Source organism: Hyla sarda, chromosome 2 (assembly GCF_029499605.1).
Source record: "Hyla sarda isolate aHylSar1 chromosome 2, aHylSar1.hap1, whole genome shotgun sequence".
NCBI lineage: Eukaryota > Metazoa > Chordata > Amphibia > Anura > Hylidae > Hyla > Hyla sarda.
Window position 1 is genome coordinate 459,998,812 of NC_079190.1, and position 27,559 is coordinate 460,026,370.

Consider the following 27,559-nt stretch of genomic DNA (forward strand, 5'->3'; position numbering starts at 1 on the left):
TTCAGCAGCAGTGCTGTGCTCCTCTAAGGCAGACAGGCATGATCGCTGATTTCCTCTGCCTCATGACATCACAAATGCGTTACTGCCCATCCACCACCAGTGTGTCACCCCAGTGGTATGCTTATTACATGTGGAGGGGGCTTGTTACAGTGTGTCACCCCAGTGGTATGCTTATTACATGTGGAGGGGGCTTGTTACAGTGTGTCACCCCAGGAGAAGGTTGTTACAGTGTCACCCCAGGAGTAAGGAGATTACATCAAGAGGAGGTTGTTACAGTTGTCACCCCAGGAGGAGGTTGTTACAGTGTGTCACCCCAGGAGGAGGTTGTTACAGTGTCACCCCAGTAGTAAGGAGATTACATGAAGAGGAGGTTGTTACAGTGTGTCACCCCAGGAGGAGGTTGTTACAGTGTCACCCCAGGAGTAAGGAGATTACATCAAGAGGAGGTTGTTACAGTTGTCACCCCAGGAGGAGGTTGTTACAGTGTGTCACCCACGGAGGAGGTTGTTACAGTGTCACCCCAGTAGTAAGGAGATTACATGAAGAGGAGGTTGTTACAGTGTGTCACCCCAGGAGGAGGTTGTTACAGTGTCACCCCAGGAGTAAGGAGATTACATCAAGAGGAGGTTGTTACAGTTGTCACCCCAGGAGGAGGTTGTTACAGTGTGTCACCCCAGGAGGAGGTTGTTACAGTGTCACCCCAGTAGTAAGGAGATTACATGAAGAGAAGGTTGTTACAGTGTGTCACCCCAGTAGTAAGGAAATTACATGTGAAGGGGGCTTGTTACAGTGTGTCTCCCCAATAGTAAGGAGATTACATGAGGAGGAGGTTTGTTACAGTGTCACCCCAGTAGTATGCTAATTTCACGTGAAGGGGGCTTTTTACAGTGTGTCACCCCAGTAGTAAGAAGATTACATGAGGAGGAGGTTTGTTACAGTGTCACCCCAGTAGTAAGGTGGGACGTGTCAAAGGGCGGAGCCAAGGGGCAGTATCGGTAGTGTAGGTATCAGTGGCGGATCCAGGGAGGGGGGCAACGGGGCAATTGCCCCCCCCCCAGATTAATTTCCCCCATCACTATTAAAGACATCCCTGTGTCCCGAAATATCTTTTTGGGACACAAGGATGCCCCCGGCGGCCCCGCATTAACTTTAAAAATGCAGGGGCCGTGCGTGCGCCCATAGGAACGGGGATGTGGAGGAGCGGAGCATTAAGCAGGAGGACGCGCGCTGGCCAGCATGGTGAGTTACCAGTGGCACGTCAGCTTCGGTGCTCCAACCACCGCGCCTCCGGGACCTACTGCTATGGTCTAAAAGCCAGGAGGAACGGTGGTCGGAGCACTGAAGCAGGGCAATACATAGACATATAGCCTCCAGCCATACACTGTATATGGTTGGAGGCTGTATGCCTGTGGGGGAACATACTGCCAGCCTAATGTGGGGGAACATACTGCCAACCTAATGTGGGGGAACATACTGCCAAACTAATATGGGAGATCTATACTGCCAACCTAATGTGGGGGGAACTATACTGCCGAACTAATGTGGGGGGACTATACTGACAACCTAATGTGGGGGAACTATACTGCCAAAATAATGTGGGGGGAACTGTGCTGCCAACCTACTGTGGGGGGAACTGTGCTGCCAACCTAGTGTGGGGGGAACTGTGCTGCCAACCTAATGTGGGGGGAACTGTGCTGCCTACCTAATATGGGGGGAACTTTGCTGTCAACTTAATGGGGGGGGGACTATGCTGCATACGTAAAGGGTAGTCCACTGCCCCAGCATTCGGAACATTTTAAGCAGGCCAGGGGCGGGCGAGGCGGGGAAAGGCGGGGTGGCAACAGCTGGAGGCACAAAATGGGTCAGGTCACCGGCAGATCCACAGATGCTTCCGGCATGGAAATTCCATTTTCTGTGTCCGTACAAAGAAAGAACATGAGAGGACGCAGAATGCATGGCTGTCTATGAGATGGCGCATTCCTGTGCCGTCCTAGTGCCGGCATATTATATCGGTGCCCCGCAGTTTGCGGAATATCTGCACAAAGATTCTCCATGTGGACATTCTGTCTGTGAACATAGCCTTATAGTTATGTGGGCGCTATTACTGATAGGTAGCATTGAGAAGATCACTGTTTATCTGTATGCAGTGACTATTATAAGAACAAGGTGACAGTATTAGGTAAGGGCTACATGGCAAAAATGGGTCGCACAGTCAAAAATTGTTCTCCTTGAATCGTGCTGAATCTTAGCTAATATAAGTAAATGTGGTCACACATAAAGAGATCCTGCACAAATCAGTTCTTGTTCTTTAGGTGGTTTAAAACGGCTTCATAATATTTATGACTTTCTGTGACCCTGTGGTTACCTGTTAACATATATTTTATGATGCTGTTTTGTGCTGGATTTCTTGTCCTAACAAGTTGCTGTTACTCCACAGGTGTCCGTGCACCGTTCTTGCAAAGGGGGGAGCTGAGCTGATCTGCACTAAATGGGGTCACATTGCAACCCCCAAATTACCGCAGCCGCAAAATCATCCTGGATGGAATTATTACGTTTCTCATGTTGTAGTCACAGCCATTTGTGGTTTTCAGCTCAATCTCATTTACTCACATTAGCCGAGATGCAGCACAATTCAGGGGGGCACAATAGTGATCTTTGGTCATGCAATCTGGGGGCCCCATTTTTTTATTTTTGACCAGGGCCACACAGTCTAAAACCGGCCTTGTGGTCCTTAAGAGGTAAAGGGGTAAAATACAAAAAAGAAAAAGTATTTCTCACCTCTCATGTAATCATGGAAAAGACGATCCTCTCCAACCGTACATAAAAGTCCAAATGCAAGGTCCACAGCACCAGTCAGTTACATTTCTCTTTACTATTTGTATGCCGCTTAATGGAAATAAATAAAGGAAACTTTTAACTGACTGGTGTTGGCGACCTTGCATTTGGATTTATTTAAAGGGGTACTCCGTCCACAGACATCTTATCCCTTATCCAAAGGATATGGGATAAAATGTCTGATTGCGGGGGGTCCTGCCGCTGGTACCTCCTGCATACTCCCTGCACCCATGCTGCACTCAGCATTCTAAATAGTGGGATCTCCGCAATCAGACATCTTATCACCTATCCTTTGTGCGGAGTACCACTTTAAGCTCTCATTCTGCTAGATTATCTATCTGCGCGCCACCTTGTATATATGTCTGTTTTTCTCATGTGCATTGGTGCGCCATTGTGTGCTAAATTAATCCTTTCTACCTTTCAGTGATTTTAAGTTGAATTGTCGGGGTAGTTGGCAGATCAAGAAAAAAAATGACTGAGACTCATGGTAAATCAGTCGAGAAAAGGTGGGCAAAAAGCTAATCTAGAAACAAATTTTGGGTCATTATTTTAATATTATAAAGAGATGCAAAATTTTTGGGATTTGTTAAACTCTAAACAATCTAATTTAAATATTCAAAAATTTCTATAAATTCAGATTTTTTCCCCCGCTTATAATTATATCATAACAACATTCTCAACTGTTGAGTTCCATATCGCAGGTTAAACCTTCTCGTTTTTCTTCTTCATTTTAGTGAAATGGTAATATTCTTAATACCCATAATCCCTGGTGCCTGCAGGCTCCAACTGTGGATACAGGCGTCTTTATCAACCCGCTTCTGGCATACCAATGAGCTTCTTAGATTTTTATACACTGTGTTTCTTGTAAGTTTGTTCAAAAGGTTGTTTGCTCTTCAGCCCTCCTTGTTCGGCTCCGGCTTGGCTTTCTAGTCACGTTGGAGGCTGCGAGTAATAGAGAAGGAGTATAAGTAAGTGTGGAAATGCAAAGCTGTCTCTTGTAACAATTTATCGATTTCATTCTGGTGTCATTCAATTAAGACAGAAGTGTGATGGATAGTCCCCGCATAGATCCGACTTTGCTCACTGGCCACTGTAGATAAAGCTTTTTGTTCGTATACGTGGATGGAGAGGAGTGGAGGCATGTGATTGGAATCACAGGCTAGAATCAATAGTTCCTGTGCCATTTCATAAATATACATTGTTTTTGCAATCTTCATTTTGATAATGTTTAACCCATCCTCTACCAGGCAGCATACCAGTAAGGTCAACAGATGGAATAGCTTTGAACTTCACCTATATAATTAATGGCCGTTCCTTCTTTATCTTTGAAGTGAAATATAATTAAAAGCAAATTGTTAATTATTCTTTAAAAGGGTACTCCGCCAAAAAACATCTTATCCCCTATCCTTAGTGCACAGAGCCCTGCCTGTCCTCAGTGCACAGAGCCCTGCCTGTCCTCAATGCACAGAGCCCTGCTTGTCCTCAGTGCACAGAGCCCTGCTTGTCCTCAGTGTACAGAGCCCTGCTTGTCCTCAGTGTACAGAGCCCTGCTTGTCATAAGTGTACAGAGCCCTGCTTGTCCTTAGTGTACAGAGCTCTGCTTGTCCTCAGTGTACAGAGCCCTGCTTGTCCTCAGTGCACAGAGCCCTGTTTGTCCTCATTGCATAGAGCCCTGCTTGTCCTCATTGTACAGAGCCCTGCTTGTCCTCAGTGTACAGAGCCCTGCTTGTCCTCAGTGTACAGAGCCCTGCTTGTCCTCAGGGTACAGAGCTCTGCTTGTCCTCAGTGTACAGAGCCCTGCTTGTCCTCAGTGTACAGAGTCCTGCTTGTGTTCAGAGTGTACAGTGTACAGAGCCCTGCTTGTCTTCAGTGTACAGAGCTCTGCTTGTCCTCAGTGTACAGAGTCCTGCTTGTCCTCACTGCACAGAGTCCTGCTTGGCCTCACTGCACAGAGCCCTGCTTGGCCTCAGTGTACGGAGCCCTGCTTATCCTCAGTGTACAGAACCCTGCTTGTCCTCAGTGCACAGATCCCTGCTTGTTCTCAGTGCACAGAGCCCTGCTTGTTCTCAGTGCACAGAGCCCTGCTTGTCCCACCCACACTTTATGTATTGTGTCTCTACTTGTGTGTGTGTGTCTCTGCACTTTTCCACCCAAAAATATACACTTTTTTTTTTTACCAGGGTATATTACAAATTTACATATAATTTTATTATCTGCATTATATAAAAAAGGTTTTGAAAATTACAGGTACTCTTAAACACTGTAAACTGAACACAGCTTGAAATCCTGTGCATCTAATCTGCGCAGAATACTGTACGTGTGAATAGACCCTAAAGGTGAATTCCAGTCAAAATGAACTTATCTTCTATCGCGGCGGTCCGACCGCTGGGACCCCTAGCGATCTCTGAAACAGGACCCGGATCTCAGTAAGGAGCGCATGCGGTAGACAGCACGCACTCCATTAATTTCTATGGGAGTGCCGAAGAGACCCAAGTACAGCACTCGGGCATTACTGTCGCTCCCATAGAAATTAAATGGAACTTCTCACTGAAAGTGTCAGGGTCCCGCTCAGGAAATCCCAGTGGTTAGACCTCCAGTGATCAGCTACACTTTACTTCAAATCATTCCTGGTGACGCTCCAAAATCTCCATCCTCACCCACCATACACAGTGATTACCATGTTCTCTTCAGTTTAGAATGGACCTCTCTATTTAGACACATAGCAACACCCATCACTACAATTACTTAGCCTTTAAAGTGTACCCGTCAGATCATAAAAAAAAAACTGTTATATGTTGCTCAGTATCTCATCCTGATCATGTACATGTACTTTGTATGTGTCTGTGACCTACATTTCTCTCAGAATTAGCTTTATTTCTGTAAAACCTTAATTTTGTCCCCCAGAAGAAGGGGGGTGGGTCCCTCACTGTGATAACCACTTCCACTCCCTCTCCTCCGTCCAGTGCTTCCCAACCAGGGTGCCTCCAGCTGTTATACCAAAACACCAAATCACAAACTTCAGCAATACACAATGAATGTACAAAAATTTGAAAACTTTATTGGAATAGTACATATAATAAAATACAGGAGGTATAGGCAGCAAACACTGGAGAAAAAAGATACAAGTGCCAATACATGGTAGTGTAAGGAATAAGTATATCATAATAGGTACATATCAACCCTACAAGTAAAGATAGCAACCAAAACATGGGCACAAAAAGAAAACATAGTATGTCCTTGTAGAGCCATATGCCACCTGCACTTACCCCAATGCACGTTTCGCGCTACTGCGCTTCGTCCAATAAAGTTTTCTAATTTTTGTATATTCATTGTGTATTGCTGAAGTTTGTGATTTGGTGTTTTGGTATTACAGTTTTCCAGCAATCATATTCTTATCCTATATATTTTTGGTGACGATGCCTCCAGCTGTGGCAAAACTACAGCTCCCAGCATGCCCACACATCATATGGCTGTGCAGGCATGCTGGGAGTTTTAGTTTTGCAACAGTTGGAGGCATATGATTGTAGTCCCCCTTTATTACACACACACACACACACATAGGCTTCATATATTCTTACACATACACATTAGATAGACACACTGATATACACACATACACATATATCCACACACACACACTTACTTCATATATTCTTACACATACACATTAGATAGACACACTGATATACACAAATACACATATATCCACACACACACACATACATGCAGGGACACTTACTTTTTTGTCTGCAATGCAATGTGTTTCTCTCACACAGCAGACATCAGTGAGAGCCCGGCAGCAGTCTTCCTGCCCCTCCTCTTCTCTTCACATGAGTCTGCAGTGTGTACAGCCCCTCCCCCCTCCAAAATGTCCAGGACGAAGCAGTGTTCACAGAAGGACTGAATGCATTCCAGAAGGCAGGGGGGGGGGGGGGGGCAGTTCTTTGACTGGCTTTTTCAGAATGAAATACTGAAAATTTTCTAATGAAAGCAATTGCAATACCTATTGGTTTTGCATGCTTTACAACATATCAAAAGTTTTTATATCTGACAGTGCCTATTTTAAGATGATATCAACTATGAAAAATAGGGCTTTCTTTCTTTCTTTATAGAATAAATACATTAAAGGGATTTTACATGATTAGAAAATTGGTGGTCTGTCCTTAGGATACTCCATCAAGCGTATGGAGAATTTGGTAAGTATTGGCTGTGCAGTATATTGCCACCTTGTTGGCTCTAGTGTTGCTCGCGAATATTCGCAATTCGAATATTATTCGCGAATATCGCATATTCGCGAATTCGCGAATTTCGCGAATATAGCGCTATATATTCGTAATTACGAATATTCGTTTTTTTTTTTCTTTTTTTTTTTTTTTCTTCACAGTACACATCACAGTGATCATCCCTCTCTGCTTCCAGCTTGTGTGGTGTAAAGAAGGCTCTAATACTACTGTGTGAGACTGGCGTGCGAAAATTCGCATATGTGAAAATTTGCATATGCTAATTTTCGCATATGCGAAAATAAAACGAGAATATAACGAATATGCGAATATTCACGAATATATGACGAATATTCGTCCATATATTCGCAAATATTCGCGAATTCGAATATGGCCTATGCCGCTCAACACTAGTTGGCTCCCTTACACAGCCTCCAATTTGAAGTTCTCAAAAAATCCCTTGAAATGTACATTGGGGTATACCACATTTCTGGGGATTTGACAAATGGTAATCAAACCAATGTTTAGGAAAAGGGTCATATTCCCTTCCTTTGGTAGTAATGGGACATGCATACTCATTCACCTCTTCATGTACCCCGTATCTCACTAACATTTGAGAGATACTGTGCCTCTGATACACATATTTAAAGTTTTTTTCTTGGTGGCTCAGTGGTTACTAATCTTGCCTTGGGGTTTGGGTTCAACTGGGGGCCATCTTCATAGAGTTCTTGGAGTTCTTCATAGATTTCTTCATATCTTCTTCAATCGCTTGTTTTTATACTAGGTTAATGGAAACCTATGAAATTGGCATAAGCCGGCCTAGATGTGTGCTTGAGGCAGAGGAATAGATCGGGGGCATTACATTCAGAACACATAAGAATGCATCCTCTGAAAGGTGATGCAACAATATGTTTTCTCTGTTTAAATAACTGTCAATGAATAATATCAAAATGACGTCAAGACGGTCAATATGGAAGCTGAGAGTATTTGGCTTACATCCTTTGTTCGATTTAAATAAGAGAATCCCTGTAAATTCTAATCTTCCTGCTCCAACAAGAACAACAGCTATAACAATAGGTTATACCTAGAGACATTTCTTGAGATTTTCATACAGTCAATAAGTCGCCTTCACTCTTATTGATGGGGTTGTCTGATATCAGGTAAAACAGAAAAATGCTGCAGAAACATATAGCATTGCTTCCCTGCCTGCCCCAGGTCTCATACCACCAAAAATGTATTTGTTTTGTGGGTATCTAATCTTCTCCCCTACCATATGCTTCTTTTGTTGAGCTGTTGCTCAATACAACATATCCCAGAATGTATTGCTTTTCCTCAGCTCTTCATCACAATCCTCCCAACATGCCTACCCCCTACCCAGAGCTACTGCAGAACATTTTAGTACATAGTAGACTATTGCACCACAATCAGTAAAGCTTCAGCACCTGCTGCATTCATTGTCTGTCTGCTCCTCTGCCTGTGGCCTTGCTCAGCACAAGGCAGCATGCTGTAGACACACATCTTTCTTCCCTAAATTTCTCAATAAAGATGAAAATGTGTTGTAGGCTGTAGGGGCAATTCAGATGTGTTAACATTACTGAAGCGGGGCTTGAGCTCAGAGACAAAATCCAGCCACACCTCCTGAAACAGCAGAGAATGATGCATTGTTTCTAAAGGAAGGAGTCGAGGAGCTAGATATTATGCCACACTGAAAACGATAGGACTACACAACTTTTTGTCAGGAGTATTTCAAGCAACCACATGCTGAAGCCAGTACAATTTGTGTTAACACTATATTAGTAAGTTATATGTCAGGTGATGATAGTTTTATTAGAATAAAAAATGTTGGTACCATAATACTCTGTTAAGATTTTGTTTAATATTTAGTTACTTTAACTGCTAAACAATAGTTCAAGAGTTATGGACACAAAGTTTAGCTGTAAATAGAAATAAAACCATTCTTTAATACTGTTGTACATGTAATGTAATGTGGGTACTATTATGAGATTTACAGGATAAGAACTATCCTTGAGGAGAGGGTCAAAAAGGCTTGTGGAGTCTTGTAGACCCCATATGCTTAGATTTGTGGGGAGAAATATGCAAAGTACTCTCTTAAAAAAAGATCTTGCTCTTTGGTGCCACCTGTTGGATTGTGGCTTCCCTTCAAGTCACTGTTTGACTCATTTAGGAGCCTTTGAAAATTCTGAATTGTCTTTTCTAAACTGACTTACTGTCCACACAGAGGATCCTGTGGTATTCAGGCAGTCAGAGGGTTGGTCAATCGGCTAAGGCTATGTTCAGATGGTGAAATGCCCACACAGAAAATTTCCATCAACACCAGAGCACTGACAGAACATGCCAACTCGAAAATGGGTCGGTTGGAATGCACCCTTAATATAGGGTAATTTATATAATAAACTGTACAGTGAAACCTCTTTGAGACGACCACTCTCAAAGAAGTATGCCTAATCTATGGTGAAACTGAAAATTGGTAAAAAAAAATAATAATAATAATTTGGTCTGGACAAAGCGGTGGTCTTTTGGAGAGATTTCATTATAACAGATACAGTATAATATCATGTAGAGTCAATTGAATTAGAAATGAGAGCTTATGTGGACATTCCATCAGTGGATAATACCTGCGGTGACATGGATCTCAATATTTAATAGCGGTATCACACAGTTCTTCCATTTTTATGTGCATTTGTATTTAGGTGGGTACAGTCTCAATATTATGGCCGTATTATTACTGTACTCTGCTCAATGGCCTTTGGGGATGTAGGCTGGAGTGTATGAAGAACGCTTCATACCTGTTGACCACCTGCTTTTTCAGCAGCCAGAACTCACTGCTAATGACTAACAGCAACAATTACACTGTTATTGGCCATTTAACTCTTTAACCCCTTAAGGACAAAGCCCATTTTGGCTATAAGGACCAGGCCAATTTTTGTTTTTGCACTTTTGTTTTTTCCTCCTCCCCTTCTAAAAAGCATGACACTTTCAATTTTAGACCTACAGACCCATATACGGGCTTGTTTTTTGCATCACCAATTGTACTTTGTAATGACATCACTTATTTCATATCAAAATCTGCAGAAAAAAAGAACATTATTTGTGGGGACTTTTCGGTAAAAATGACACCTTTTCTTTTTTCTGTAGGTACATACGGTTACAAGGATACCCAATTTATATAGCTTTTATTTTATTTTACTACTTATAATAAAAACAATTATAACTACATGCACCAATATTAGTATGCTTAAAATTGTCATCTTCTGACCCCTAAAACTTATTTTTTGCGCCGTGGTCTGTAGTTTTTAAGAACATTCTTTTGGGGACTTTTCGGTAAAAATGACACCTTTTCTTTTTTCTGTAGATACATACGGTTACAAGGATACCCAATTTATATAGCTTTTATTTTATTTTACTACTTATAATAAGAAAAATTAGAACTACATGCACCAAAATTAGTATGCTTAAAATTGTCATCTTCTGACCCCTATAACTTATTTTTTGCGCCGTGGTCTGTAGTTTTTATCGGTACCATTTCTATTTTGATTAAACTTTTTATTAATTTTTTATGGTATATGAAGTGACCAAAAATTAGCAATTTTGGACTTTGATATTTTTTTATGTGTACGCCATCAACCGTGCTGTTTAACTACCATATTTTCCGGCATATAAGATGACTCAAAAGTTGGGGGTAGACTTAAATACCGGGTGCTGCAGCCGGCAGTATAGTTAGTGCTGGGCGGTATGACCAAATATGTGTATCAGTATTTTTCAAACTTATGGCGGTTCCACGGTATTTGACGATGTTTTTTTCCCACTCATTTCTACCTTACCACCATATGGAGAACAGAAGCTGTCACCTCCCTCTGCAAGCCCTGAATGCCAGTGGGCCATGGGAACTGCAGAAGTTCAGATCAGAACTTCTGCAGTGCCCTGGCCCACTGGCTTTCAGAGCTTGCAGGGGGAGGTGACAGCTACCGTTCTCCGTCCTGCGCCCGCGGCTTACAACTCATTTATTTCCAGCGCCGCGGCTCACAGGAGGAAAAGAAGAACATGTTGTGGGTAACATGATTAGTCCCCCAATGTGGGGACAGCGCTGCGGCTGATAGTTCATTCATTCGGTGGGGGGGGGGGGGGGAGAAAAGCAGGACAGCGCTTGTGGGTCATATATGATTAGTTCCTCAGAGCACTGCGGCTGATAATTCATGCAAGGTGGAGGGGGGGGGAGTATGGTGGTAAGGGGGAAATTTGAGGGGAAAAAAGGGGGTTAAATTACTTTTAACTTTTTTTTTTTACACTTTTTTTTTTAGTCCCCACACGGGCTATACAACATGCACTCTTTAGATTGCATACACTGTTCAATGCTATGCCATAGCATAGCATTGATCAGTGTTGTTGGTGCTCTGCTGCTCCAGCCTGCTGAAGCTTCCTGGAGCAGCAAAGGACCAATCGGACAGTGAGGAAGCAGGTAAGGGCCATCCCGCCATCAACTCAGCTGATCGGGACATCCCAATTTTACCACAATGGTAAAACCTTCATTTTAGATGACACAATCAACTTTGATTGTGGTGTCTAAAGGGTTAATGCCAGTCATCGGCCCGATCGGCCCGATTAACCATGGGTCCTGGCTACTATCACCGTGTTTCAAGCGTGCTCAGATCATGAGCACGCTTCAAATGCCGGTAACGGGCCCAGGGCATACTGGTACGTCTTTGGTCATTAAGGTGTTAAATGCCATGATCATTAGAGGTTAAATTAAAAAAAATACAGGTGCTGCGGGTGTAAGCTGCATGATCAGCACCCCTTGCAACACAATCACAGGGTGGCAATCAGTCACTATGACAGCCAGAGGGCAATGGCCAATGCAATAGCATAGCAGTTATCAGAATAAGCAATCTAATGATTGCTTATAAACATCCTCTTTGGGGGAAAAAAGCCCTTTCCCTTACAAAAATTTAAATTCACTTCCCTTTTACCATTTTCTAAATAAAAAAAATTAAACAAACAACATTTACATATATTGCCGCATGCAGAATTGACCAAACTATAAAAAAAAAATAACATTATTGCTAAATAGCTAAAATAAAAAAATGTAAAAGTCTTACCTTATCAAATTGTGCACTTTTAAGAATGAATATATATATATATATATATATATATATATATATATCTTGTAAAGTAGTAAAACAAAGCAAAAGCTATCATATTCACTTACAGAATAAAGATAAAATGTCACTTTAATCGTAACTTGCATGGCATAAAAATGAAACCCCCCAAAATTTGCATGATTGCAGAAAAAAAAAAAATTTCCCTCCACAAATACTTTTTGTTCAGTTCCCCGCACATTTTATGATAAAATTAAAGGTGTCAATATAAAGTACAATCACTTCTGCAAAAAAAAAAACAAGCCCTGATTTTGCTCTGTAGATAGTAAATAAAATAAGGAAATAATGGCATTTGGCTGCGGCAGGAAGGGGTTAATAAAAGTTCTAATGGTTTGGAAAGGTTGAAAAGAAACGCAAAGTCCCAACAAATCAATAGTGAATAAAGAGTGAAATATGTTTATGTACTAAAATGTATGTTTAACAGGAGAAAATGTATCATGTGTGGGATAATTGTACCTCTGCCGTTAATGTATCAATGTAAATAGCTTTCCATTCAATGCGGTGACATTTCAGTACTATTTCTATAAGGTATACAAGGTTTATGCTGGTTTTACATCTATCTAGTGGGATCAGTAAGCTGTTATTAAATGACTCATTCTTCTCTCAGAATAACTAAATAGGTCCTGGAAACCACTTGTTTGCATCCCATAGTATTTTACTAAAAAGAAGGTTACAGCAGCATTCTTGGTCAAAAAATGGAGGCTCTTAGCGCACTTTTTGATCAAAACTTGTCCCCCATCCACCACGCGGAGGTGACCTCATTTCGGATGGGACCCTAACACTCGTTTCACTCACCTCTGCTGTGCATGTGGCCTCTGACTGGGTGACATGCTGGATCCACTATCAATTTAAAATACCTCCTGTGAAAAAGGGGAGGGGTGCACGGCTAGAGAGGGTGCCACTCCCCCCAAATAGCACAGCAAAAACAAAAAGAAAAATAGCCAGCACAACTACCTAATACACGGGTGCATGCTGCTGGTTCAGCCAGGTGGTAGCAAGTTGGATCAGGTACCAGAGACGCAGTTGACAGTCCTGGTCAAGCACAGGAGGCCAGCGAAGTACAGAAGAGTCAGGCAGAGGAAGGATCAGGATAACAGACATAGGTCAAACATTAATCAACAGAACAGATATCAGAGTACTTTGCTGTTAGTGAGCTAAACTTGCTTAGGCACCAGATAATGGGTAGAGTAGAGTTATATGGTGCCTGGCAGGGATTGGTGGATGTTGGAGGGCATGCATGAGTTCTTTAGGATGCAGCGTGCATCCCCTATAGGGCACAACAGGAACTGGCATAGCATTGCAGGATGAGGAAGCCTGGAACCAGCAAAGGGGGGGGGGGGGTCAAATGCATTACTCAGTGGTGATAAGTGGTGCAACTTACATGCATGGACAGATGTGAGGTTGACTATTTTAGCTTTTACACTGTCTGCTCGTTGAGATGTGGTGGCCATGAACTACAGGGTGGGCCATTTATGTGAATACACCTTAATAAAATGGGAATGGTTGGTGATATTAACTTCCTGTTTGTGGCACATTAGTATATGTGAGGGGGCAACTTTTCAAGATGGGTGGTGACCATGGTGACCATTTTGAAGTCGGCCATTTTGAATTCAACTTTTGTTTTTTCAATAGGAAGAGGGTCATGTGACACATCAAACTTATTGGGAATTTCACAAGAAAAACAATGATGTGCTTGGTTTTAATGTAACTTTATTCTTTCATGAGTTATTTACAAGTTTCTGACCACTTATAAAATGTGTTCAATGTGCTGCCCATTGTGTTGGATTGTCAATGCAACCCTCTTCTCCCACTCTTCACACACTGTTAGCAACACCGCAGGAGAAATGCTAGCACAGGCTTCCAGTATCCGTAGTTTCAGGTGCTGCACATCTCGCATCTTCACAGCATAGACAATTGCCTTCAGATGACCCCAAAGATAAATGTCAAGGGGGTCAGATCGGGAGACCTTGGGGGCCATTCAACTGGCCCACAATGACCAATCCACTTTCCAGGAAACTATTCATCTAGGAATGCTCGGACCTGACACCCATAATGTGGTGGTGCACCATCTTGCTGGAAAAACTCAGGGAACGTGCCAGCTTCCGTGCATAAAGAGGGAAACACATCATCATGTAGCAATTTCGCATATCCATTGGCCTTGAGGTTTCCATTGATGAAGAATGGCCCCACTAACTTTGTACCCCATATACCACACCATACCATCAATTTTTGTGTTTCAACATTCTTGGAGGGATCTATCCAATGTGGGTTAGTGTCAGACCAATAGCGGTGGTTTTGTTTGTTAACTTCACCATTCACATAAAAGTTTGCCTCATCACTGAACAAAATCTTCTGCATAAACGGTGGGTCCTGTTCTAATTTTTTTTGCCCATACTGCAGCACCTGAAACTACGGATACTGGAAGCCCGTGCTAGCATTTCTCCTGCGGTGTTGCTATCAGTGTGTGAAGAGTGGGAGAAGAGGGTTGCATTGACAATCCAACACAATGGGCAGCATATTGAACACATTTTATAAGTGTTCAGAAACTTGTAAATAACTCATGAAAGAATAAAGTTATGTTAAAACCAAGCACATCATTATTTTTCTTGTGAAATTCCCAATAAGTTTGATGTGTCACATGGCCCTCTTCTTATTGAAAAAACAAAAGTTGTATTCAAAATGGCCAACTTTAAAATGGCCGCCATGGTCACCACCCATCTTGAAAAGTTTTCCCCCTCACATATACTAATGTGCCACAAACAGGAAGTTAATATCACCAACCATTCCCATTTTATTAAGGTATATCAATATAAATGGCCCACCCTGTATATTATTTGAACTATTAAGAATGCTTGACCCTGTGTTTCTTAAAAAGAAACATCCTATATATTGAGATGTATTAAAAGCTCACCTTTGAAGACTTTTCCGCTCTCAACCTATATTCAAGACATGATTGAAAACCCTCTGAATATGTCATTCTCTTTCAAGTTTGAATCAGGCCGGGATGATATTTCAGTCATGTGTAATCTGCAGTAGGTATAGCTTGTAGAAGGTGGTAATGACCTGCAGGTCACCAGCTCCCCCACATCAATTCAATAAAGTTAGTGGAGCTGTAATTCAGGTAGGAGTCCAAGACAAATGTTTTTATTTTTTAATTTTTTTATTTTTTTACTATATAAAAAGGTTACATGTTTCATAGAGACATATCAAAAAAGTTGATCGGTTGGGTCTGAGATTTTTTCAGATCCTGACCATTTACTAGAATGAGCTGGGAAAAAGTCCACATTTGGGGTGCCCTGTCTATCACTTGACCGAAGGGGTCTTATAAAACAAGTGTAAAGGAGTACTCTGGCAAAAATAAACTTTTCCCCTATTCACAGGATAAAGGATAAGTAGCTCATCGCGGGGTCCGGCTGCTGGGGCCACCCACGATCACTGAGACGGGACCCCGGCGCTCTCAGTGAGCAGTGTGTGTCGTCCACCAGTAGACAACATGCACTCCATTCATTTCTACAGGAGCGCCGATGATGCCCAACTCGGTCCCGTCCTGGTGATCGTGGGGGGTCCTGTTGATAGGGGATAAGTTGTTTTTCGCCAGAGATCTCCTTTAACCCCTTTAGGACCAAGCCCATTTTGACCTTAAGGACCAGGCCAATTATATTTTAGCATTTTCGTTTTTTCCTCCTCGTCTTCTAAAAATCGTAACTCTTTTATATTTTCATCCACAGACTAGTATGAGGGCTTATTTTTTGCGCGACCAGTTGTCCTGCATAATGATATCACTCATTTTACCATAAAATGTATGGCGCAACCCAAAAATTACTATTTGTGTGGGGAAATGAAAAAGAGAACTGCAATTTAGCAAATTTTAGAAGGTTTCGTCTTCACGCCGTACAATTTACGGTAAAAATGACATGTGTTCTTTATGCTGTGGGTCAATATAATTAAAATGATACCCATGATTAAATACTTATCTATTATTGTTGCGCTTAAAAAAAATCGCAAACTTTTTAACCAAATTAGTATGTTTAAAATCCTTCTATTTTGACAACCTATAACTTTTTCATTTTTCCGTATAAGCGGCAGTATGAGGGCTCATTTTTTGCACCATGATCTTTACTTTTTATTCATATCAAATTTATGTATATAAAACTTTGATACATTTTTGTATTATTATTTTTTTATATAAAATGTGACAAAAAAGCAGCGATACCAAATGTGTGTATAATTTTTTTTATACTTTATGGGGCTAAAATGGGAAAAAGGGACATTTTTATTAGGGGGAGTGGATTTTTCACATTTTTTTTTAACTTTCTTTTTAACTTTCATCTTTACACTTTAATAGTCCCCATAGTCCTTTGATTGCTAATACTGTTCGGTGCTATGCATAGGACATAGCACTGATCAGTATTATCGGTCATCTTCTGCTCTGGTCAGCTTGATCTCAGACCAGAGCAGAAGACCCCGGGAGATAGCCGGAGCCAGGTGAGGGGACCTCTGGCCGCCATGCTGGATAATCGGATCATCCATTTAAAGTACCGCACTGCCGCAGATGCCGTGATCTGTATTGATCACAGCATCTGAGGGGTTAATGGCGGACATCCACGCGATCGCGTATGTCCATCATTACTGGCGGGTCCCTGGCTGCTAATAGCAGCCGGGACCTGCCGCGCATGACGCGAGCACCCGTCTGGTGCTTGCGGTCATGGCGGAGCGTAAATATACCCCATGGTGCATTAAGTATCACGGCACCATGATGCACATATACGTCAATTGTTGTTAAGGGGTTAAGGGAATGTCTCACTAAAATAGACACAAAGACAATGCTACTCTCCCCGCTCTTCCTAGTGATCAGTTGGGGTCTGAACACTCAGACCCTAAGTGATAAAAACTTTTGACATATCCCTAGGATATGTAAAAAAAAAAAATTGTTATGACAGGTACAATTTAAATATTGTCCTAATGCTAAAGACCCAAAGTAGCCATGTTCTTTAGGGGGTACTGACTCTTCACAGTCAGGATAAATATTACATTAAAAACAAAAAAGTTTATTTCTTCCGATTCAATTGCAAGGAGGTTCATTTATATTTCATCCTATTATAACAGTTTAATATGTATTGTCTAATGCAGGAAAACAGAGGAATAATAAGCAACAATTTAAAGAGTTATACTGTAAGGAGACTAATCTCATGTGATGTCGGTATTGCAACTTTGTTGAAATTTAAATATATTTAACTTTTATGGTTTTGGGTGTTATTACATGCAGTATATCCATCAGACCAGGCACCCACCTGGTTTTTCACCGGAACCGCTGGAGGGTCTGAGTCGCGACTCCGGGAACGGAAGTCCGTGACATCAGGACTCCGCCCCCGTGTGACGTCACGCCCCCTCCCATAGACTTGCATTGAGGGGACGGACGTGACGTCACACGGAGGCGGAGTCCTGATGTCACGGACTTCCGTCCCCGGAGTCGCGACTCAGACCTTCCAGCGGTTCCGGTGAAAAACCAGGTGGGTGCCGCATGCAATAATGCGGAGGTCCCCATCGGTGGGACCCCGCGATCAGACATCTTATCCCCTATCCTTTGGATAGGGGTTAAGATGTCTAGGGTGGGAGTACCCCTTTAACAATCACAACTTATTTATTTAAAATTTTGCAGAGTTTTTTTTTTTTACTACACACAGAGCTGTTTTTTTTAATAGGGATTTTTTGTATTGTATAGTTCTTTATTATATTAACTGAAGTATTAAAAAAAATTTCCTTGTTTATTTTGACAGTTTTGATGTATAATAATCTATGATCTTAAGTAAACTGGGTTACTAATAACAATGGTTTCCATTTTGTTATTAGCAGCATGAAATACGCTGCAAATGCGTGACCCTACCCTTGGTAGTCTCATGGATAAAAACGTATCCCCTATCTGAAGGGGGTCCTGGTCTCCTGGGAGATAAGCTTTTATCCATGAGACTACTCCTTTAAGCTGTAACTGTTATACCCATGCAAGTCCCAATTATGGGGGAAAACAACCCCAGGTCATGGCATTACTCACTGACAGGCAATGTTCTCACACTGTTTTTTCAGTTGTTTTTATGAAAATTGGTTATATATATATTTTTTATTTTTTATTTTAATTTTTTTATTTATCAGATGTTTTTTTTTTCTTTTTACCAAACATCTGCCCATAAATAAAGGATATGCAAATTTATTTAAAGGTCTTTGATATCACATTCACTGTTAAAGAAATCTGCCCTGTTTTTCTAACCCCGGATAACCCCTTTATGCACTTTTGGGTGCAATTGAAAACACTTAAATAATGTCTGTTTTTGGATATCCCCCCATAGTACCTTTGCCATGCCATGTGTTTAATACTGATGATCACATATGTCCATGGCGACATGTACAGCACGGGGTCATAAACAGGCTAAGGAGGGACACGGGAGGTTTGAAAGTGGGGCTCAAAGAGGAGAAAATCCACATCCTTAGCTGTATCTTTGCATCAGATGTCAATTCGACAAATTCACCAAATTCAGATCTTAATTCACCCAATTCACTCAAAATTACCAAAAGCAAACACCAAATTAAATTAGGATTTTTTTGTGCCCATTTGGTGATTCTTCACTCATGTCTTGTTCGCAGCCTCCACTTAGATCACTGATGTCAGGTCCTTAGTAGACCAATGGTAGTAGTGGTCTTATTATGGGGGCAATATTATTTCCCTTGCACCAATGTTCACCAATAATCCCTACTGCAAGTGTATGAATGGCATGAGGCTGGGGATCGGCGCTTTATCTCTGTTACATGACATCATACCCAGACAGACAGACATAGTCAGACAGACATTGTATTCCCCTCTTACACACAGCTGTGCCACCAACATCTTGAAAAAAAAATTCTCTTGATCTGAGTTCCTTGGCTTTGTCTTTGGACTTGACTGTTGCATCATGCTTTAAATGGAATTGATTGTGTGGTTGTAATGAAAGCAACAAATTGATTTTTATACAGAGTTACAAAGAGTAAATAGAAAACTGTTCCCATCTTGACCTTCTGGGGAAGCTTCTGGGATTTACTGGCTCTAAAGACATTTTTTTTTTATATACTTTGAGTTTAAATGCAAATGGAAAACAACAACATCAAGAAAATTCCCAAATTCATCTTCAGTTAAATACATCCTAATGTTGGTTAATGCTGGAATGAAAGAGTATGGTAATAAATAAAACAGTATGGAATAAACCAATACACGCTCTACTATAGTAAATCTATCTATTCACAGTATCTGTTTATCTGTCTGCCTATCTCATAACTATTATATATTTCTTCATCTATTAATCTAATCTATATACCAATCTGCCTTTCTATCTATCTCATATCTAGTTATGTCTCCTTTTTATCTGTCTACAGTATTTCTTTATTTTCTATCTATCTATCTCATATCTATCTATCTATCTCATATTTATCTATCACATATCTATCTATCGATCTATCTCATAACTATTTATCTCATATCTAGTTATCTGTCTAATTTTTATCTGTCTACATTATTTCTTTATTTTCTATCTATCTATCTATCTATCTATCTATCTATCTATCTATCTATCTACCTATCTATGTCATATCTATCTATCTAATATCTATCTTCCTCATATCTATCTATCTATCTATCTATCTCATATTTATTTATCTATCTAATATCTATCTAATATCTATCTTTCTCATATCTATCTATCTATCTCATATTTATCTATCTATCTCATATCTATCAATCTTTCTGTCTATCTCATATCTATCTATCTATTGATCTATCTCATAAATATTTATCTATCTATATCATATCTATCTATCTACGATTCCAGTAAACAGCAGCACACAGGATTGTGAAAAAGTAGTGAAGATTTATTCAATTTCCAGTGCAAAAAAATGGAGCAACATTTCCGTAGCCTCTCACTGCCTTTCTCAAGCTCAAGCGAGAGGCTGCGGAAACGTTGCTCCGTTTTTTTGCACTGGAAATGGAATAAATCTTCACTACTTTTTCACAATCCTGTGTGCTGTTTTTTACTGGAATCGTATATGTGAGTGGAACCTCCAACCCAGGTTCCCTTACAGCGTGCACCTGTATCAGTGTTCATCTAATAGGTTGTGCTGCTCTCCTTGGGATATATCTATCTATCTATATCATATCTATCTATCTTTCATTTCTTGGTTTCTCTATCTAGCCATCAATTTAAAGAATATATATATATATATATATATATATATATGTATTATATATATTTTAATGTACATGTCTTTTCAACTATTATATATTTCTTCATCTATTAATCTAATCTCAATCTCATTTTTATCTGTCTACAGTATTTCTTTATTTTCTATTTATCTATCTCATATCTATCTATCTATCTATCTATCTATTCACTTATTTGTCTATCCTCTTATCAATCAATACATTATTTATTTATTAATTAAATGCTTCACTATCTATCTATCTATCTATCTATCTTTATTTCTATCTATTTAAATATATAAACAGAAGAATGCAGCAGCACACTGCTAGCACAAAGATACAGATAAAACATGAAATGCTATATTGCTACAAAGCAAACAATAAAACAATTGAGGTGCTTTGCTCACCATTTGGCTAAATAGTGTGGATCATCCCACCGCGATAAGGTGACCTCACTGGGACAGACCCTACACTGTTAATATGCCTCTGTGCAGCAGCGTGCACCTGTATGCTGGGTCCATGCAATAGTTTGGTATTAGTATGTGCTGGCCAACTTATCCTTGTTTGTGTTATCTATTTATATAGCTACAGTATCCATCTATGGAAATTATTATTTTTACTTTTTTTTTTTAATCAAACCTGTCTTATGGATTTTAGATGTTAAAACATTCAGAACAAGGGGTATCTATCTATCAATCTATCTAGTTGTCTAGCTCTATCTTTTATCTATCTATGTACAGTATCTATATCTATCCATCTATGTACAGTATTTATTTATCTATCTATTTAATATGTATCATTTCATCATTCTCTTTATTAAACAAATCTAGATCTGGATATCAAACATATTTTTATTTTTTATCTACCTATCTATCTCATATCTATCTATCTCACATCTATCTATCTTTCTCATATCTATCTCCTATCTATCTCTCATATCTTTCTATCTGATATCTATCTATCTATCTATCTCATATCTATCTATCTTATATCTATCTATCTATCTATCTATCTCTCATATCTTTCTATCTCATATCTATCTATATCATATCTAACTATCTATCTCATATCTATCTATCTGTCTATCTATATATTTCATATCTATATATATATATATATATATATATATATATATATATATATATATATATAAAATATATATATCCTTTGCAATATTAGGATCTAAACTCATGGCCGTGATACATTATTATGTGTATAATATCTGTGTATGTGTATATATATATATATATATATATATATATATATATATATATAATTTCACATTGGGCCCCATTTCTCCTCTTAGGCCATATTGTATAAATGTGCCTGTAATTCTAGAGCTCCAGTTTACAGTGGCTGCTCCTTGTATGTATTTTTTCATATTTATCTATATATAACATAAACACTGGATCTATTTATTCTACTAATCCCCCAAAAATCCCTGTGCGTTTCACTGTCAACAGTAATCTCTGAGAGCACTCTATTCTTTCTAGCCCACTTGATGTCCTGCAGGTTGTGGCAGAACAATACACAGGAAAGGCTTAGACATTGAGCTTGCATGCTTTTTGACTCCATTTTAAACCCTTTGTTCACATCAGGGTGGCATTTTTTCACACAGCATGTGGCAGCTTTGACTCTGATCCAGTCTGTCTTATGAAATCAAAGTATGCATTTTTTTTTTTATTATTATTATTTGCTGAGCTGTCTCCTAAATTGTCTGTATGATCCTTCACTCCTAGACCCGCTTAGTAATGTTCGCATCTAAACATGGACGACTGACAACATATAGATCCTGGAAAACAAAGATAAGGCTTTACCTTTAACAAGGGGGGATTCCATCTAGATGAATGAATGGATGGAAACATAGATTTTTTAGAATTTTTTTTTCCAGCCATTTAAATAACTTTTGTTAGCATTATTGTTTTGTTTTGTTTTATTTTATTTATTTTTTGTCATAAAAAAAAAAATAAAAATCTAAGAAAATACTGCCTGAAATCTAAAAAAGAAATGTATGGAACCTTGTGGGAGTCATGGGTGGGAGATTTTGATGTTCCGTCACAACAACGACCAAAAGATGTATTTTAAGGACATGCCAAATGTAATGGGTTCCTTATCTTACTTTGTAATGTAAAATGCATACACAATTACACAAGAACTCGATATACATCTAAACATACATATACATTTCATAATACCATTTCATACCATTGGTAGTGGTAACAATAACAGCAATAAAATCATTATTATACCTGCTTGAAAAAGTCAAAAGTACATAATGTAATGTTATGGGTACACCATATTAATGTTTAATATAATAATGTTAGTTATAAGAGAGATAAACTTTATTTATACATATATTTTAAATATGTTAGCCTGTGCATCATGTGTCTTTAAGTTGTTGTTTTATGTTATAATTTTTATTTTCTAAATGTATTAAAATTTTAAGGTAATGGTTCTTAATGAAAATTATTTGTTATTAGTTAGGAGCAATATTTAGCTGTCGGTCTAAATGTCTATTTGTCTATCTATCTCTATATCTGATATCTATCCTACATCGATTATATCTATTATATATGTCTCTTATATCAATTTATTATCTTCCTCTCCATATTTATCTGTCTCATATACATTTATTATCTAATTCTCAATATCATATATATCTATCTATCTATCTACCATATAGCATCTATTTCTTCTCTCTCTCTCATCTTTCTCTATCTCTCAATATAATATCCCTATCTAAAATATAGATATATAAGGATAGACTAAAGAAGACTTTTGCTTTTGATTCCATTTTTATAGTAACAAATAACATTTTGATATAAAAGTATTTGTTGTAATGTATTTATGTGGTAATATGTAAAACAAAATAAAAAAAAATTCTAACAAAAGAATTCCAAAATAAAAAATATCTAGTAAATTCTAGTAAATGACAGATTCTAAGATTTACAATGCTGATATTCTCATTTAGATCTACTTTATAATTATCTCCTAATAAATTTGTAATAAAAGGAACATATAAAATAAGGAATAAAGTAAAATAAGAAAAAGGTTAGTACCCTGTCTATGCTGTAGACTGTGAATATAAACGCAGATATTCACATGGTATTAGGCGAGGTTCACACTGTGTTTTTTAGATGTTTTCCATTTGTAGAAATCCATCTGCAAAAATGCATCGCGGACAAATTGCGTCTGCCTTTTTAACATTAATATGCTGTATGTAAGTGGTTGTCTGTGCATACAATATGTAAAAATTTAGACACGTTTTTTACAGACACGTAAATTCAGTAAGTGATAAATCACATTAATGTGAAATACATACACAATTTGATTGCAATCTTGCGGACTCATTTTTACAAATGAAATACGCCAAATAACACTGTATGAACATTGCCTACTGAATATATGTCTTTAAACTTCTATAAGCCAACTATAGTCAGTGTAACAAATGACTATTGTAGATTAACATCATCTTATGTTACCCTCATGTTTCGTTGTCAGGAAGGTTTATCATACCCACTCTCTTTCTCCTCTATCTATATACCACAGCTATTATAATCCAGTAGTACTCCTGCTGCCCTTAGACACTTAGTACTTGCACTCTGCGTATCGCTGCCATGCAAACAACCCTCTTGGTGAATCTGGTACAATAATCTACTCTCTTAAGTGTGCCTCCTCTTTGCCTATAGTAATTAAAAAAAGAAAAAAGAGAAGACCTACTATGTGGGATGAGATAATGGTGTCTGAAGGAATACATACCAACCAAAGTCTAATACTGAGAGCACAACCATGAAGATTGGTTAAGTCCTCTTGGTATTTTGATATCAGGTTGTTGAGTCCTCACTATCAGACTTCTCTCCCAGACTGAGCAGGTGGTGCTGGCTGTCACCCTCAAGTGGTTTTACTTTGGCAGAGAACTTTGGATTTCTTTATACTGGAATAATGAAATATTCAGGAGATAATGTATATGTACATTTTGATATTTTTTTTTATATCTTTATCAATTGCTAGCAATATCTATGATCTGCCTATCTATCTCATATCTATCGCTCTATTTTTCTATCTATCCATCTATCTATCTCATATCTTTCGCTCTATTTTTCTATCTATCCATCTCATATGTTTCGCTCTATTTTTCTATCTATCCTTCTATCTATCTCATATCTATCGCTTTATCTTTCTATCTATCTTAAAACACTTTCCCGCAGAATTCCATGGTAGAAAAAGACGTTTCAATTCTCACCAGATCCTTTTTCAAGCAGATACACAGTAACATGTGAATGTGTAAAAATACTACTCTATCTCCTGTCTATCTATCTATCTATCTATCTATCTATCTATCTATCTATCTATGTATCTTATTATCAAATTAATCCCTCTGTCACATTTAATATCTATTTATCTATCTATCTATCAATCTATCTATCTATCTATCTATCTTATTAAAATCTTATAATCAATTTAATCTCTCTGCCATATCTACTATCTATTTATCTATCCATCCTTCGATCTATCAATATATACCTATATATACCTAATATACCTATATATTTATTATATTTATCTATCGCTTTATAACATTTGGTATGATAGATAGATATATCAATGCTTCACATTATTACATACATTTTTGCTTAAAGTAAATAAAATAATTTAGTTAGTTGTATGCAAGTCTTGTTATTTGGATATGGAAAAGGAAAACAAAATATTTTTAAGCAAAATAAAAAAAAATACATATTTCTGTTAAAATAGAATTCACAAACATGTTACTATTCTATTTATATTGTATTAGTAACCTGCTGAAACAAAACAAAAAAAAAATACAAAATGTGTAACCTTAAGCTAAATGTAAGCAATATGAAAACAAATAAATAAATAAAATACATAAAATAATGATACCATAACATGTTTGAATAATATGATAAAATTATTTAATATTGTTTGGAAATAACATGATAATTTAGGAAAATGATATAAAAATATAAGAGAATAATATATATATATATTTATATACACAAATATAATTTAATGAAAAAACAAAGTGATATAAAAATGTGGTAAGAACCTAAGAAAATGATCTAATAAAAATGTATGTAAATGTAAAATGATGTAATAACATAAAAAATATATAATAAATAAATAAATAATATAAATATATTGATAACATTTTGAAGTTAAATGCAAAAAAAATTAAACAAATACAGAAACAAGAAGACATTTTCTCTATAAAAGATGACCATTTCAGAAAAGAAACATGAACTGGAAAAAAATAAAAAATAAATATATAAATAAATAACCGTGGGTAGGGAGGAAGAAAAAAAAAAATGTTTGGCCCACCGCTCAGGTTTGGTTGGAAAAGTGCTTGCTAAGCTATCTATTTCACACATGCAACGACAGAAGGTTCGATATTCATTCGATCGATGAGTGAAAAGGCACAATGGCAAAATCGGACTATCTCCTTTTCAATACAGAGCTCAAATGTCCCCCTACAGTCTGCAGTCGCACGGCTGGTGGTGTGGTTCTGAAGGAGCAAGGGTTACATCAAGGCTGTTCCCTCGACCGTTCAAACAGTCTAGACCAATGACCTGCATCACCGTGCCCTTTGAAGAAGAAGCAAGTTCGCTCATGGTAAAGGAAAAATCAAGGCGTACCCCCCCAAAACAAAAGGGAGCAGCTCTTGGCTGCAAAGAGGTAAGCAGGGGCAAGCGGAAAAAAAAAAAGGCATCTGCTTCCATGGTTACAGGCCAACTATGAAAACCTTGCCTTTCATGGAGAACTGTTCTCATGCTCCCTCACAGACTCGTGTCATGCCTTAGAAGCAGAGGCAGGTTGGGCTGAAATCCGCATAGTATTTCACAGCAAAATGATACGCAGGCACATGGTTCATACCAGGAAAAAAAGAGTCACATGACACTTTCCAAGGCTTCTGCTGTTTCATAAAAATCCTCTTGCTAGGTCAGACCAAGACAAACGTTTGCTGGCATTCAGCCTTCCTATGATAGTCCAGATTTGCACTTTACATTTTGTTTCTTGGATTGAAATAAAGGGTTAAAGGTCAAGGTTTATGTGGCCAGGCCACAGACCCCCCTTTTGTTGCCATAGCCCCTCGAATGAATAGCATTTCGATCTAGATTTTGCATCTCTTTAAAACGAAGCCGTTCTCATAGGTTCGACAAAGCATGAAAAGTAATGAATTTCTATCTTGCTGACCTTAGCTGCATTGTCATTTTTCTTTTCCCCTGACTGCACATTTCTTTCTTTTTTTTTTTTTTTTTTATTACAAGGAGTTTGTGCTAAATGTATTCTTCAATCCGGCAGGAAAGTAGCAGGATAGAGTCTTCAAGGAGCTGACGATTTCTTGTCTTTTTTTGGATTCTGGAATTTTGCTTGGTTAGAGAACTGAGATTGTGATGTAGAGGTGAAGTGGGACGAGACTGGGACTTGGTGGGAGGTAGATTATAACTATATATTGAAAAATGGAGATTGAGTACAACATACTGCAAGCTGAACAGTATAGGGGAGAACACTTAGTCATATCCCAACTTAGCTTAGAATTTCATGTGATAAAATAGATATTATTGGAGAGGATTATTACAAAAATTTAAGAATTTCATTTTCTTTATTCCATTTTCTAGAAAGGAAATTCTGATTTTCTTTACTTTTTTTTTGTTTTGTTATTACCTATTGTTAACCTATGTTATGGTTTTTGGATGTTTAAATGTTCAGAATAAGTGATATCTATCTGTCTATCTATCTGTTTATCTATTTATCTATTATCTATCTGTGTCATATCAATCTATCTATCTATTCTACATCTTGCTTTCTATCTCATATCTATCTGTATATCAATCTACGTATATCATGTATCTATGTCATAAATGTATGTATGTATGTCATAGATCTATGTCTATTTATTGCTCTATCGACTTTTGCTTTCAATCTACTGTAATATCTATCTATATCTATGTAACAACATAATTTACCTTTTTATTCAATATCTGTCTATCATCTCATATATCTATCTGTCTATCTATCATTTTTCTGAAACAAATGTACACTGCTAAAAAAAAAATAAAGGGAACATTTAAACAACACAATGTAACTCCAAGTCA

The 27,559-nt window shown here is 38.3% G+C and overlaps 1 protein-coding gene and 1 long non-coding RNA gene across 7 annotated transcripts in view; one reads left to right on the top strand and one right to left on the bottom strand.

The window, feature by feature from the left end:
• LOC130357063 (uncharacterized) overlaps positions 1 to 27,559 on the top strand; it is a 732,821-nt gene that overhangs the window by 256,873 nt on the left and 448,389 nt on the right. The window lies entirely within an intron of this gene.
• On the bottom strand, positions 3,376 to 26,858 carry LOC130357064 (uncharacterized). Its single transcript, XR_008889094.1, has 3 exons — positions 25,785 to 26,858; positions 24,207 to 24,381; positions 3,376 to 3,777 (listed from the first exon to the last, which is right to left on the bottom strand). It is a non-coding gene; the product is annotated as an uncharacterized LOC130357064 (long non-coding RNA).